The 14,447-nt window shown below is 30.0% G+C and overlaps 1 pseudogene; it reads right to left on the reverse strand.

Annotated features, from left to right (window-relative positions):
- Positions 1-9,416: 9,416 nt before the first annotated feature.
- Positions 9,417-11,004, reverse strand: LOC117918075 (annotated as a pseudogene).
- Positions 11,005-14,447: the final 3,443 nt, after the last annotated feature.

The following is a 14,447-nucleotide window of genomic DNA, read 5'->3' on the forward strand; positions in this document are numbered from 1 at the left end:
TTCGCAAGGAGAAATTCACCTTGCGAAAATGCCAAATCTCCTCTGTTTCTCCACGCACGCACCACCGACTTCCCAGATATTTTTAGCTTGATATTTTCTCATGTAAATTCCTTTTGTAACCTTGTATTCAGCCATCATAAGGCTTTATCTTGTAATTTTGCTATATATAGAGGTGCACAACACCTCCAGGAGAGGGGAATAGAGATAGGATTGGGGGATCGATCCTCTGTACATTAGCTTAGAAATATAAAGCTCTGTTTTTCTTCTTTTCTCTTTTCTTTCTCATTTTCTTAGTAGCCAAACAGCCTCTGAGGACTTTTCCTCAGAGGATGGTTGGCTAAAACCTTTAAGTTTCTCAAAGTATGGATGTTATGTGATGGCTTGGATGCAATCCCATGGAAATTTCTCGCACCCGGAAGGTAAGGTAGTCGTTTTTCATTAATGGTTCATTAATGGAAAGTTTGGTTTTTATTTCCTTTGGACAACTTCCAACGGCCAATACTTGATAAGCTTTTGGATTTCTATCCATTAGTTATCTCCTACGAGCTATTGGAAGGTGAGGTTTTCAATTCCAAGTTTTGCATTAATCCGTTAGAACCAATTTCAATGGCCATTGAAAGGTGAGTTTATCACCTGGAATGACTTTGAGTTGCCAATATTTGGTAAGCTTTTGGCTTTAGACCATTAGTTATCTCTTACGAGCCATTCAAAGGAAGTCTAAGGTGAATAACCATTGATGAAATTCACTACCATCTGTTTTGCCATTTTAAAGGATTAAAACTTGATTTGCTAAATCCATACCGGTTCGGGAAGCAAGCATCACCATAGTTGCAACCCCAACGCGAGGAGCCTATCCTGAGATTTCCAATTTGCATAAGAGCCAGAGCATAGCTATCCTATCTTTGAGAAACTTGTTTTTACACCCTTTCATTTTAGTCTTTAATGTTAGCTTAAATTAGTTTAAATCTTTCTAAAACATTTTCATCTTCTTTTAAAGCTAACATCCATAAGAAAATCACCTATTTTCCTAATTTGAATATCACTTGTGTTTGCGAAAACCCTTCCCAGTGAACGATCCTAGAACCACTATGCTATAGTAGCTTGGCTACTTTAGTAATAGTATTTAAGGTATAAATTTTGTTGATACGCCTTTAAAGCTAAGCTACCATGAGTCGCATCAGTAGCCGAGTTTATCCTTCCCCGCGACATACATCTCTACGACTTGTGACCAGAGGGCGTAATTCGTGCCATCCAGTTTGATGCCAATCGGGGCAATTGTTGAGTCGGTGGTTGGAATGGACGTCGAAGCTTTACTCAAAGCTTCTGTCATCCTTGCCGTAAGTTCAGACAGTACAGATGGTGGGATTGAAGATTCACCCGAGTGCTCACCTAAGTGAGGATCTGTATCTGCCATGTGAAAAACGTTTGGGCTCTGTTTTTAAGAAATTTGGTTGAACGGAGGGTAGAGGATCGAATTATGCTCTGATACCATGTTGGTCTGAGATAAAATCATATATTTTTATTCTATATCAATTCATTAGAGTACAGGTGTATATATAGACAAAAGAAAAGGCTATACATGGACTACATGGATTACGGCTACAATTGCTGAGGGATTGCAATGACTGATTGCAGTGATTGATTTTTCTCCTTTAATGGTTCAGAGAACAACTCACGCCAACAGTAGCAACAAGAGGTGACTTTTTAGACCATTTCTTTTGGTTGCACAAAATTTTGCATGTTCATGTGAAATCAATTTAGACATCCTTCTAAGCCTGTAGCACAAATTTCCTCTTCTGGTCTAATTCCCATAGTCATGCAAAATTTTTGCATAATCATGCAAACTTGCAACAAATGGTTTTTGATATTCTCTTTGTCATTTTTGCCAGTTTCTTCAGTTGGCTCCAAGTGAACTACATCCAATTAGCCCAAATCCTGATCCAAACCAATTGTACTACTTCTTCCATCATATATTTGGATCATCATCAATATTATTTTCCCTCTTCAAGTCGATTTATTTATTTTATATATATATATATATATATATATATATATTTGTCATTCAATTCATTAAAATCACACCTTGAAACAACTCCAAAACTTCACAAAAACCATTAGTAACTCTTGTAAGGGCAACAACATATTAATTGGGTATTTTAGGCATAATTACTATTCAAAAGATATGAAATGTGTGACAATTATTATCTATAATATGCTCTTTTTAAGTAATAATCAGCTTGGTAGGAGAGATTTGTTTTAATTTTGGTACTAAAGCCAATTGGAAAAGATATGAGAGAAAAGTAGGAAAATAAAATAAAATAGAAAATGAAATGGAGAGATGTGAGATAAATGAAAAAAAGATGAGGGATTCAAAATAGGATAAGTAAAATGTGATTGGTAATACAAGAAATTAACAAATCAAATTGAAAGTGAAATAAAAGTAACATACTTAAGGCTAAATAGGTGTGAAGAGCAGTAGGCAATGGGCAAGAACTTAAGGCTATAGTAATGTACTACCTATATAGTTGGTTCTTTGGAAACTTTAAAATGTGAAAAGAAAAGCAAATAGTTTGGATTGAATTTTTACTAGAAGACAAGTACATAGTAAAATTAATATTAGGGAAATCAGCTAGCTGGTCTGGGATTTTAACTTTGAATTCATGAAATTGCCTCTTACAAGGATAAAGAGTTTTTGATATTGAAACCTTTTATCTTGTAATTGGAAGATTCAATTTCAGTTGTTTAATTACATATCCTTGTCCTTCTTCACTAATAAGGAGTGTGACTTTCTGATCAATTAGGGAAGGGGATATATGAGATTGAGATTGCTTTTATAGTCTAATCAAGTTATAGATGTCCTGAGATTTAAGTCAATTAGTATAGAAGTTACTAGTGGTTGCTAAGTGAATTTAAAATCCTTTAACCCGCTTTTTCAATCTAAATCAAAATATATTTGTACCCTTACCATTTTTTTCCCAAAAATAAATTATTTTCTATGTTTCAGAAAGTGAGATGCTAGATATTTCTATTGGGCAATCAATTTTTAGTACACTAAATTTTTAGTTGCAACTAGCCTCGATAGATATTTCAGATAATGCTTCTAGCTTTGCATATGAATAAAAATATAAAATAAAATATTATACTTTACTTGCATGTTAGTTGACTGGTTTAAATTGAAAAACAATGTGATATTGATGTTATTTATTATCTACTTTCCTATCCCAACTTAGTGATGAGTAATAGTTGAGATTCTCTCAAAAACACTAGGGAAATGTTGGTATTTATGAATAAGAGATAAAGGAATTAAATTACTAGTTGTGATCAATTAATAGGCTGTTGAGCTACATAATTTGGAGATTTTGAGAATTCAATGAGACAAAGATTAAATGACTTTTGTTTACATCATCAAAGAACATGCATGTATATTATAGTCAACAAAAAAAGTTGTAAGAAAGTTATGTTCATATTGGTTAACAATGTGATTTTATTCTTTGCTTCTTTTATTTCCGTGTATTGTTTCAAATAGTAATGTAAATATCTTTGAAAATGTCCAAAGAATTTGACTCACTCATTGATACATATCACAAAGTTTCTAATTATTTCTCTATTGTGTGTTCTGTAATAACAAAATTCTAGGGCATTTTCAACCAATCTAAACTAATTTCATCTAAAAGATCCTTTAAATAGATTTTGCAAAAATAAAAAATAAAAAATAAAAAATCTCAAATGAGTGTTTCTCAACCATATAGGCATCTATCAATATGACAAACTTATGGTTGATAACTACGATTTTGAATTTTTTTTAAAAACTAGATAAAATCATAGTTAATGATTATAAACTTAAGCTTAAAACTATTGTTATCAATTATGATTTTGAACGTGAGCTGAAAAACGTGAGTTTTATCATTTTCTTCACATGGCTTAGAATTATTCTTTTGAGATTATTTTTTTAAAAAAATTTATGACCTAGATATGAATTTTTATTTGTTAATTAAAGTGAATAAGGATGGATAAAATACTCTAGTTCCAAACTTTGTATGGTTTGTTAATGGGAAGTTTTGAGAGTCTTCTTTGGGACCAGATGTGAAATTGGGGCCACATCAGTATAGTGAAGATCAGCCCAATTTGTTGGCTTGTGAAAGAGGTTTGTTTCATTCTATTCTTATTATCACTTAAAGTATGCTAAAAAAATAGATGTTGAAACTCTTTTTCTTAGCTTTAATTTTAGTCAACTATGTTTGCATGAAACCTTAGAGTTCTCATTCAAGTATCATTATGACACAAAAGTTTATCTTGTTACATACTAAAGACATTTAAGTTGTCAAAAGGTGAAAATGGTTCCATATAAACTACTTTCAAGTTGACAACTTTTAAATTGTCTACCATGTAATAAAGATCTTTTCTCTACAAATGATGTTTGAAATTAGACAGTATAAGAAAACATAATATCTATGAAGTTAATTGTTTGTTCTTAATTTATTTTAAGAAATTTTGGTACTCTTTCCTCTTGCTCTGTAAGTGCATATTTAAACAAAGTCACATATTATGCATTGTCCATTTTGTGTACTTGGGCAACTTTAGGGAAATGCTGCCAAAATTTATTTAAAGTGAAATTGAGCACATTGGCAATTGACACATAGAGATTATGTATTCCTATATGGGATAGAAACTACTTCCTATTTTAGGATGTTGACACAGAAATTAAGCATATTATTTGTGGTAAGGAACTTCATTATAAATTGAAAATGAGATTGTTTTTAATCTCTAAGATTTTTGTTTTTATTTACATATTATTTATGTTTGGCTTCTATTAGTTGATTAAAAAAGAGTTTAAGCAAATGGCTATAAGGAAATTTACTAGTTTAGGATATTGTGAATCTAATTTTTATTCCTTTCAAATAATTAACCCTTTTTAATGCTACGATTCTAAGCTTTTTGACAAAAAAAAAAAAAAAAAAAATTGTTTTCTATATAACTTCAATATTTTAGCAAATTTATTAACATAGATTTATTTAGATATTTTGTTGTTAAGAAACTGTTATTTATCATAATCAATTTCGTTTCTTAAATATGCTTTGATAACTTATTCAAATAGGAAATAAAGCAATTAGGGGTATTTGTAAACAACTTTTGAAAAAGAATGATTTGGAAGTTTCTAATTAATTAAAGAATCAAATGAGTTTTATGTTAAAAAAAACAATCATTCTAATGTAGTCTAAATATTTATATAAAAATTTCATATGCAAAAAATTTTATAAATTTTTTTAATCATAAGTCATTCTTCCTTAAAATAACTTCTCACATTCAACCTATGTAAATTGGAATTTTTTTTTTTTTTTTTTTTTGTATCTTGAAGAAAGCCAATAGTAGGTTAAAGCTATTTCAGTAATTTCTAGAAAAAACCGCTCTAACCTGCTTTATGAGAGAAGAACAGAAGGAGCATATAGGAAGATCAAAAAACAATTACAAGCTTAAGGACATTTTACCATCTACAATATTTTGTTCTTAATAAAGTGTCAAAGATGGGCTTTGAGAACCCTAACATGCTTGTAGAATTTTTCAACTGATTTTGGCCCTTTATATTTTACACTACTGAAAACAGAGATGGGAGAAAATGGGTGTAATACTAACTTCCTTTATATTTAGAATATGTAAATTTGTTTATGGGTTGCTTGCTTCTTGTTACACACTTACATTAAAATTATTTCTTGTGAACTTCATTTTTTAGTTGTCAACTTCTTAGATTTTGTTGGGTCAATTATCAGTTCTTCTTAACAGTTGAATGGTTTATGCAATGCTTAGGACCCTATTCTACACCAATAAAGAAAACAGAGAAGGAAATTAAAGAAATGGTTAAGAAAGTCAATGATTTATGTGGTATGTTTCTTCTTCTTGATATATCCAATGTGTAGTGTCATGTGATAAAAAAAAAGGCATGTATTATGATGATCCATGTAGAAAATAGTAGTAGCCAAGGTTATGTGAGAGGTTTTGATAAACTAGGCATGTATTATGAACTAATTATGGCTTCAATAACATTTCATGAAATTATAGCAATAATTTTTGTCTTACAACAAGTATCAGGGAGTTTGATATTGGCTTAGCTACTCTAAGTCAATGGGTTCTTGTTTCTCATAAGCAAATGATGATGCAGGAGGAGTAGCCTCTCCAGGTAGTTTTTCTTGATTTTGTTGAACAAAATTTTCAGTCTCAATATAATGTATTTCTAAAGAGTGGTTGGTTTTGGAAACTAAGTGGCAAGATGCACAAAGATAATTAATCTCCATTCTAAGGATGCCAAATATGTGATAAATGTTAAAAAAATTGAAAGGTAAGCTTCAACTTTAAGTCCATTTCTTCCTATAGAAACTTGTACTTGGATTTTCTTTTTTTTTTTGTTCCTTTTGTTTTGTTGAAGCACAAAATTTGTATAAAACATAATATTCTTTCCTCTTTTTTTTCCTTCATTTTATAGATAAACAAGTTCATAATAGAAAGGCAAGAGAGATAAGAGATACTAGTAATAGATGCATGAGGTGTACAACGTGTGGATGAAAGTATAAAGTAGCTTTTCTTGTATATTTACCAGAAAAATGATAATCTCATTTGCAAAGAGATCCCCTCAAAACTCTAGATTAGTGATTACAAACTCTTTCTAAGATGATAAAAAAAAAAGAGTTTTCAATAGAAAAAAAAAAACATGTAATAAGCATATCTGTTCATTATTCCCACTATTCTAAATCTAGGAAACAACCAACAAATTCAGATGAGATGAAAAAATCAACTCAGATTTTAGATGGGTTGTCTCCTTTCTCTCTTAATCCAATAATACAGTTCCTTTTTATGTTGGTGTTGTATTTTTTTCTCACTTGTTAATGGCAAGGATAATTTGACTCCACCCTCTTTTACACCTATCAATTGTGATCTTTACCATTCCAAGTATTCAATTTTTGTTTTCATTTTATTTTCTTTGAATTCTTGGGTTGCCGAATTGATGGCGTAGCTGCGTATTTGATGATTTTTTTGGGATAATTGGAAAGAAAATCTGGTGGGGAATGAGGGGGTTGGTTTTAACCGTTTGGCTATTGACAAATTATGGGGAAAATGGGAAGGGAATAGGGTTGTGGAATCTTTGGTTTTTCATCATCAGGGACCTAGGAAATTTGATTGGTGGGTTCTATGAAATTTCAAAGTGGGCTTTTGATGGAAGAGATACGCAACTTGGTCCATCATCACCCAGATAAATTCACTGTAAGTGTTTTTTTTTCTTGATTCATTGCTCTTGTGTTTGTGCTTTGATGATTTATAAATGAAATAGATAGAGACAATGGAAACTAGAAATCAAGGCTACAAAGTAGAGATCACAATAGTTACTTATTGACATTTTCATGTTGTCGGTTTAGATTTGGAGAAACTAATCATTGAGTTTGATTCAATGTTTACAAAAGTTGTTGAATTTGGAGTTTGTGAGTTGATAGAATTACAAAAGATAGATTATGATGTAGTTTATGGGCCTTATTTTCAATTTTACATGTAGTGGATAGAATATCTCTTCCAAAGTTTTGGGCAGCATGGAAGGGAGCTTATTACATTTGAACTCTCATTATAGGTTCTATTAGTATTGAGTAAAGAATAGCTTCTACCTAACATGTATAGGAATATTACTTTATAATTAAAGATTATGATTTTGTATTCCTACTCATAGAACCTATATATACAAACTTGTATAGGAATACATGTGTAGTTTTGAATGGATGGAATTCCAATAAAATATTGGTTTTTCTTATTAATATTTGTTTAATATGATATTATGAGCAAAATTTCAATAACAATATGAGGTGTCATATTAGGATTTCTAACCAATTAAATTAATCGAAATAGGATTTTTAATTTAAGAAAAAAAAAACATGATGCTTGTAAAGAGTGCCAAGGTTCTAACAAAGCACATATAGAAAAACTATGACGCTCATAAAAGTGTCTCGATAAAGATATTACACTAAAATAAGATGATGCTTTAAATTATGAGTGTCAATATTGTTTGTTAAAAAATAATAAAGCTTTTTTTTTATTTGACGATTGAAAAGTATTAATGTCGACCATAATATAAATTCATGGGACACCTAGGTAGATTGAAGATGACACTTAAAATGAGTTGTCAAGGTTTTTATTGATAGAAGATGACCCTTCTAATAAGGGTCAACGTATATAAAAATATACAATGATAGTCTATGACATTTTAGAAAAGTGTTACTATATATCTTTCTTGACGCATTAGAAGTGTCATTGTTTTACTTTTTCCTTGTAGTGATCCCTAGAGGCCTTTGAGATTGTTGGGGCATCTTCTTAGATGAAAGATCTTGACCCTTTATCTAAAGCGAGGCTTGGATGATGATTGGTTGATGTTTGTCATGCACTTCCACTACATTTGGCAAGTGAGGGGGGATTTCTTTTGCATGAAGTTAAAGGTGCAATGAGTATTTTCGATCTATTATGAGTTGTGGAGCCTGTAGAGATGTTAGTGCATTAATAAAGACATGGTGACCTTTCCATCTCCCTTGTTGACTTTCATAGCCTGAGTCTTTTTGGAAACCATTAATTCATTTTTGGTTTTTGATCAAGGAGATACGAGACAAAGAAGTCCTATTGAGGCACAAATTTTTTGAGTTCCTACAAATTGAAAGACATGAAAAATAACATAACAAATTTAAATCTAATAATATAAAATAATGTGGGAAACATAATTTTTTGTAGTGATTCCCAGTATATCCTCTCAGTCAACTGCCTTGATTTTAATTTAAGAAGAGAAGAGTATCATGACATGTAGGTGTCCTTGATGGCCTAGCTAGGATGGCTTGTTATCTAGCTACCATAAAGTGTAGACTAAAGGCTTGTAAAGCTTCTCAAGTAGGATGGAGGTCCTAAAGAAGAGTACCCTACTTATAAGTAGGGTTAGGATTCAATATGTTGTCATGATATGTGTAATTTCATATAAAATCACTTATTAAATAAATTAAAATTTTCTTAAAATGTAACTAAATTTATATGGTCGGTCTAAAAAGTCAATTTGTGACCTATGATGGAAAAAACTGCTTACAAGAGAATAGTTTAATTTGGTTTGGTTTGATTTTTTTCTTGAACAATAGCCATATATCATTTGAACAATTGGGGATTTATGTCTACATGAAGCTTTAAGCTAGTTAGACCAAAAAAACAAGCCAAGCTATAAGAGTTCAGTGATATGAAAATCTTACCCAACAAATATTCAAACATCAATGAAGAATTAAGAAAAATATCTTATTTTAAAACATATGCATTAATGGTAAGTAAGAAAAAAGAAGGCATGGTATGTGATCACTGAAAGGAAAATTTAAATTAATATTCTCTAAATCCTCATATTAACAATGCAAAGATTCCTTTCATATTTTGTATGGAAGAAGAGGAGGAATACTTTGTTCATTTACAAAGAAATTATCAGGATCAACTTTGGTTTTGATGTGAACCAATCTTTCAAAATTATCCTTGAAATAGTCTTTCCCATAAACGGCTGCTGCTGGAAGACCTCCTTCTTTGCTGTTACCTATGTCAATATCTCTATAGTTGAGAAACGCTTCCCTTGGCAATTTGGAGACAAATGGAGTCATAACCTTATGGAGTTCCCTGGTCAAGCTTAAATAGTTGTTTGTGACGTTGATTCCTGCTTCTTGCCAGTTTGCAGAATACTGAATTTTAAATATGTTTCCAGCTCTATGCGGGAATGGGGTTGCAGAGGCTGGAATTTCACTCATTCTTCCACCATAAGGATTCCATGCCATTCCCACCTTCTCTATTTCCATCATGGCCTTCCATATCACCTCCAAACCCTCCACTGGAATTGGTTTTTTCACGTAGTCCGACTTACGTTTCAGGTAGATTTTCCCCTTTGGTATCCTGTTGAGTAACACATCAACAGGAGTCCCCTTTGGGATGTCCAACCAGAAGAGATGGGACTCCACCCAACGCATCTCAATGCAGTCCTTTCGCTGTAACCCCAATTTGGGGAAGCTCTCATTCGTCAATGCAAGAAGTCTGTCGGTCCGTCCAAGGAACAAGGCGATAAAGGAGGCTTTTATGGTTTTGCCTCCCCCGGTTGCATTCACACTATTGAGCCCTAGCCTTATGAAGAGGTCTTCATCCAGATTAGAGGCAACTTCTTGCCACTGTGAAACAATCTCTGTTGCACCTTCTTCCAATGTCCTCTCTACTTTGAATACAGTAACAGTTTCCGGAACCCGAACCAGATTGATTTTCCAGGAAAGAATGACTCCGAAGCTAGCAGCACCTCCTCCTCTAATGGCCCAAAATAGATCTTCTCCCATGGATTCTCTGTCAAGAATTCTACCATTAACATCCACCAGCTGTGCATCCACGATATTATCCACAGAAAGGCCGTATTTTCTCATCATGGTCCCGTATCCGCCTCCGGTGAAGTGGCCACCAGTGCCGAGAGTAGGGCACAACCCAGCAGGAAGCCATGGACGTTGCTCTTCTCTGCTATTCCATAGTAAAGTTCGCCTAGAGTGGCACCAGCCTGAACCCAGGCAGTCTCATTAGCAATATCAATGCTGATGGACCGGAGATTAAACAAGTCGAGGACCACAAAGGGACAGAGGAAACATAGGAAAGACCCTCATAGTCATGTCCACCACTTCTAATTCTGATCTCCAAGCCATGAGTCTTAGCACAAATAACAGTGGCTTGGACATGGGACTCATGCTTAGCAGCCACAATGACCAGTGGCTTTGGGGTTTCAGGGGTCGTGAACCTGAGGTTTCTTATATAAGATTGGAGGACATCTGAGAAGGAAGAGTTTTGGGGAGTGTATATGGCTTCAGAGATTGGGTAAGAAGGGAGAGAATAGTCTGAAAGGCACTGAAGAAAATCAGGAACTGAATCCGAACTTGCAGATGAAACCGAGAAAAGGGGGATTGACAACAATGATAATAGTAGAGCAAAACTCGAAGCCATCATTCTCAAAATCTTGTCTACACTCTAGAGATGGTGAATTCTGTGTTGTTTCTTTGGCATATTTATGGAGATGATAGAAGCTTCTTCACTTGCCGCTTTCAGTTTGGTCCTTCTTTCCATTTAAAACGATATTGGAGTTACTAATATTTTGGCTTTATTTCTGGACATGATTTCGATCCCCATATGGTAATGGGTTTTTTTAGTATCCTTGAAAAATATTTTTAAAAAGTTTTTTCTCTTCTTTTCCCACGGAAATATAGAATTTTCCTTACCTTTATTATTGAAAAGGAGTCGATCTCTCAGTCAATTAATGGTAATGAAATAATTAAACGTAGGCCTTTATTAGTTTTTTTCTAAAAGGTGAGCATACTTTTTGCAGTATTTATTGTTACCATATCAATTTCTAAAACATCTTAACGCTAAATTACTAGTAAATGATATATGATATAACCGATCGATAAATTTAATATGAATTTAAATAAAGGTATAAAACTAAAATTAGTGATATATGGTCTCTGGTATTCAAAATTGCAAATTGGGGGAAAGAAATAAATGTCGGAAACAAATACGCAAATTGTGAAAAGGAACGAATATGCAAATTGTGAAGATATGATTCGAACCCATAACTTTTTTCATGAACCCAAGTTCTAATACCGTGTTAAATTATTAATTTTTCTAAAAGTTTAAATATACAGAATTTGAGTTCAATATGCATATTATATGTTTCTAAACCTGGACGCGTAAGCTGGCCCAGACATCTACGATTATCATATATAAAATATAAAACAAATTTGTAATACTTTAATTTTTCATCAAATATTTACAATGGTAAATTTATATTTTAGGTGTAAAAATAATTATAAAATAAAATTTATTTTAAAATAATTCAAATTTCATGCATGTATTGTTTAAAAATAATACCTAAAATAATGAAAAATAATACTTATATAATAAAATGTAGTATTTGAATGGTCAGAGGTAGTATTTTTTATTAAAAAAATTAGATGAAAGACTAATTATTTGTATTTTATAAATTTGTGTTTCTATCTTGCAATTTTTTTTTTTCTTACGAGTATATGAAAACATATTTTTCCCTATTTCTTTTTTAAAAAATGGGGAAAAAGTATTCCCAAAAATTTTTAGTAATTTTTTTGTTAACTTTTTATTTTCTTCTCTTTTTTTTGTCTCTATTTTATTTTTATGCAAATTTTATAACTATTTTTAATTCTTCAAAATTTTGAGAAAAAAAGAATATAGGAACGAAATATGAAAAATAAAAAATGCATTTTATTTTCTTCTCTTTTTCATCTCTACATTTTTTCTGTAAATTTCATGATTGTATTTAATTCTTTAAATTGTTGAAAAGAAAAGGCACTACAAAGAAAAGATAAAAGGAAAGAAATAATTTGTATGGCTATCTAAAAAAGAATTGAGATAAATTAAATTAAATTCTTAATAAATGTGTTTTTTAAATTTTTATTTCTTTTCAAAATATCAAAAAATATTTAAAAGTTTTATAATAATTTTTTTTTCCTATTTCATTTTCCAAATCATCCAAATAGGGGAGAATGATTTCCTTTAATATTTTCCTTTTCCCTATCATTTTCTAAGATCCACATACCCTAAATAGTTTTTATTAAGAGAAAATAACAATAACAATAATAATAATAATAATAATAATAATAATGTGATGAAGAAAATTAATTTTTATTTTTTTCTTTTGTAGAAAACTATCAAAAAAGTATTTTAAAATTTTTTATAATAATTCACATACCCAAAATAGTTTTTATTAAGAGAAAGAAAAATAACGTGATGAAGCAAATTATTTTTTAATTTTTTTTATTGATTTTTTAGAAAAAAAATATTTAAAAATTTTTATAATATATTTTTTTTCCCATTTCATTTTTCAAGTCATCGAGAAGAATGATTTTCTTTCATATTTTTCCCTTTTCCTATCATTTCTAAGATCCACATACCCTAAATAGTTTTTATTAAGAGAAAAAAAATAATGTGATGAAGCAAATTGAATAATTCATGATTTGTTTTATTATTAATGGTTTATAAAATATTTTAAGGTAAAATCAAATGATAAAGTAAAATTTTAAATTTATGATTAAATTATATTAATTAAAGTGAAAAATATAATAGTAAAAGTGGTGGAATTATGAGATACCAAATCATTTTTAAAATTAAGATTCAAATTCTTTTAAAATGAAGCCTTTATAATATAAAATAATTTTAAATTTTAAATAAAAATTTTATTTAATTAATTTTATTCTTATGATTAAGATTTTGAAGCTAAGGTTGACTATGAAGGTTTTATACAAATTCTTTCCAAAGATAACTACTAAATGAAGGTTAATAAGCAAATAGATTTCTATTTCCATAGGTATAAGGTTATATTTATAATTAATAATCATTTTTTCTGTAAATTTTATAATTGTATTTAATTCTTTAAATTGTTGAAAAGAAAAGGCACTACAAAGAAAATATAAAAGGAAAGAAATAATTTATAAGGCTATCTAAAAAAATAATTGAGATAAATAAAATTAAATTCTTAATAAACGTATTTTTTAAATTTTTATTTCTTTTCAAAATATCAAAAAATATTTTAAAAGTTTTATAATAATTTTTTTCCTATTTCATTTTCCAAATCATCCAAATAGGGGAGAATGATTTCCTTTAATATTTTCCCTTTCGCTATCATATTCTAAGATCCACATACCCTAAATAGTTTTTATTAAGAGAAAATAATAATAATAATAATAATAATAATGTGATGAAGAAAATTAATTTTTTTTCTTTTTTAGAAACTATCAAAAAAGTATTTTAATTTTTTTTATAATAGTTCACATACCCTAAATAGTTTGTATTAAGAGAAAAAAATATATCGTGATGAAGAATTTTTATTCTTTTTTTAGAAAAATATCAAAAAAGTATTTTAACTTTTTTTATAATAATTCACATAGAGAAAGAAAAATAACGTGATGAAGCAATATTGAAATTAGGAATATAGATTGTTCTATTGATGAAATAGGGAAATTCAATTTTTTTTTTTTGATAAATAGATTTAAGTAATGAAATTTTTTAAAAAAAAAAACAATAAATGAGTAAATAAATATATTGTTATATGTGGCTTAAGAGATTAGAAAATATTAGGAAAGAAAAAAGAGAAAGAAAGAGAACGTGTGTGCATTGGATGAAGTTTTTTTTTTTAAAAGAAAAAAAAATGGAAAGAAGAATGTGTGCTTGTGGAAGATGGAGAATGGTGAAAAGAAAAAAAAAATAGTAATATTAATAACAAATGAAGATGTGTACTGATAGTGTTTGATGGTTAATATATATATATTATGTTAGCAATAATGGAGAATTATTAGGGATACAATTTATGTTTAGTGGAAAAATAAAATAAAAATATTGAAAGTGAGAGAATAGAAATTATC

This window comes from Vitis riparia, chromosome 7, assembly GCF_004353265.1.
Source record: "Vitis riparia cultivar Riparia Gloire de Montpellier isolate 1030 chromosome 7, EGFV_Vit.rip_1.0, whole genome shotgun sequence".
Lineage (NCBI taxonomy): Eukaryota > Viridiplantae > Streptophyta > Magnoliopsida > Vitales > Vitaceae > Vitis > Vitis riparia.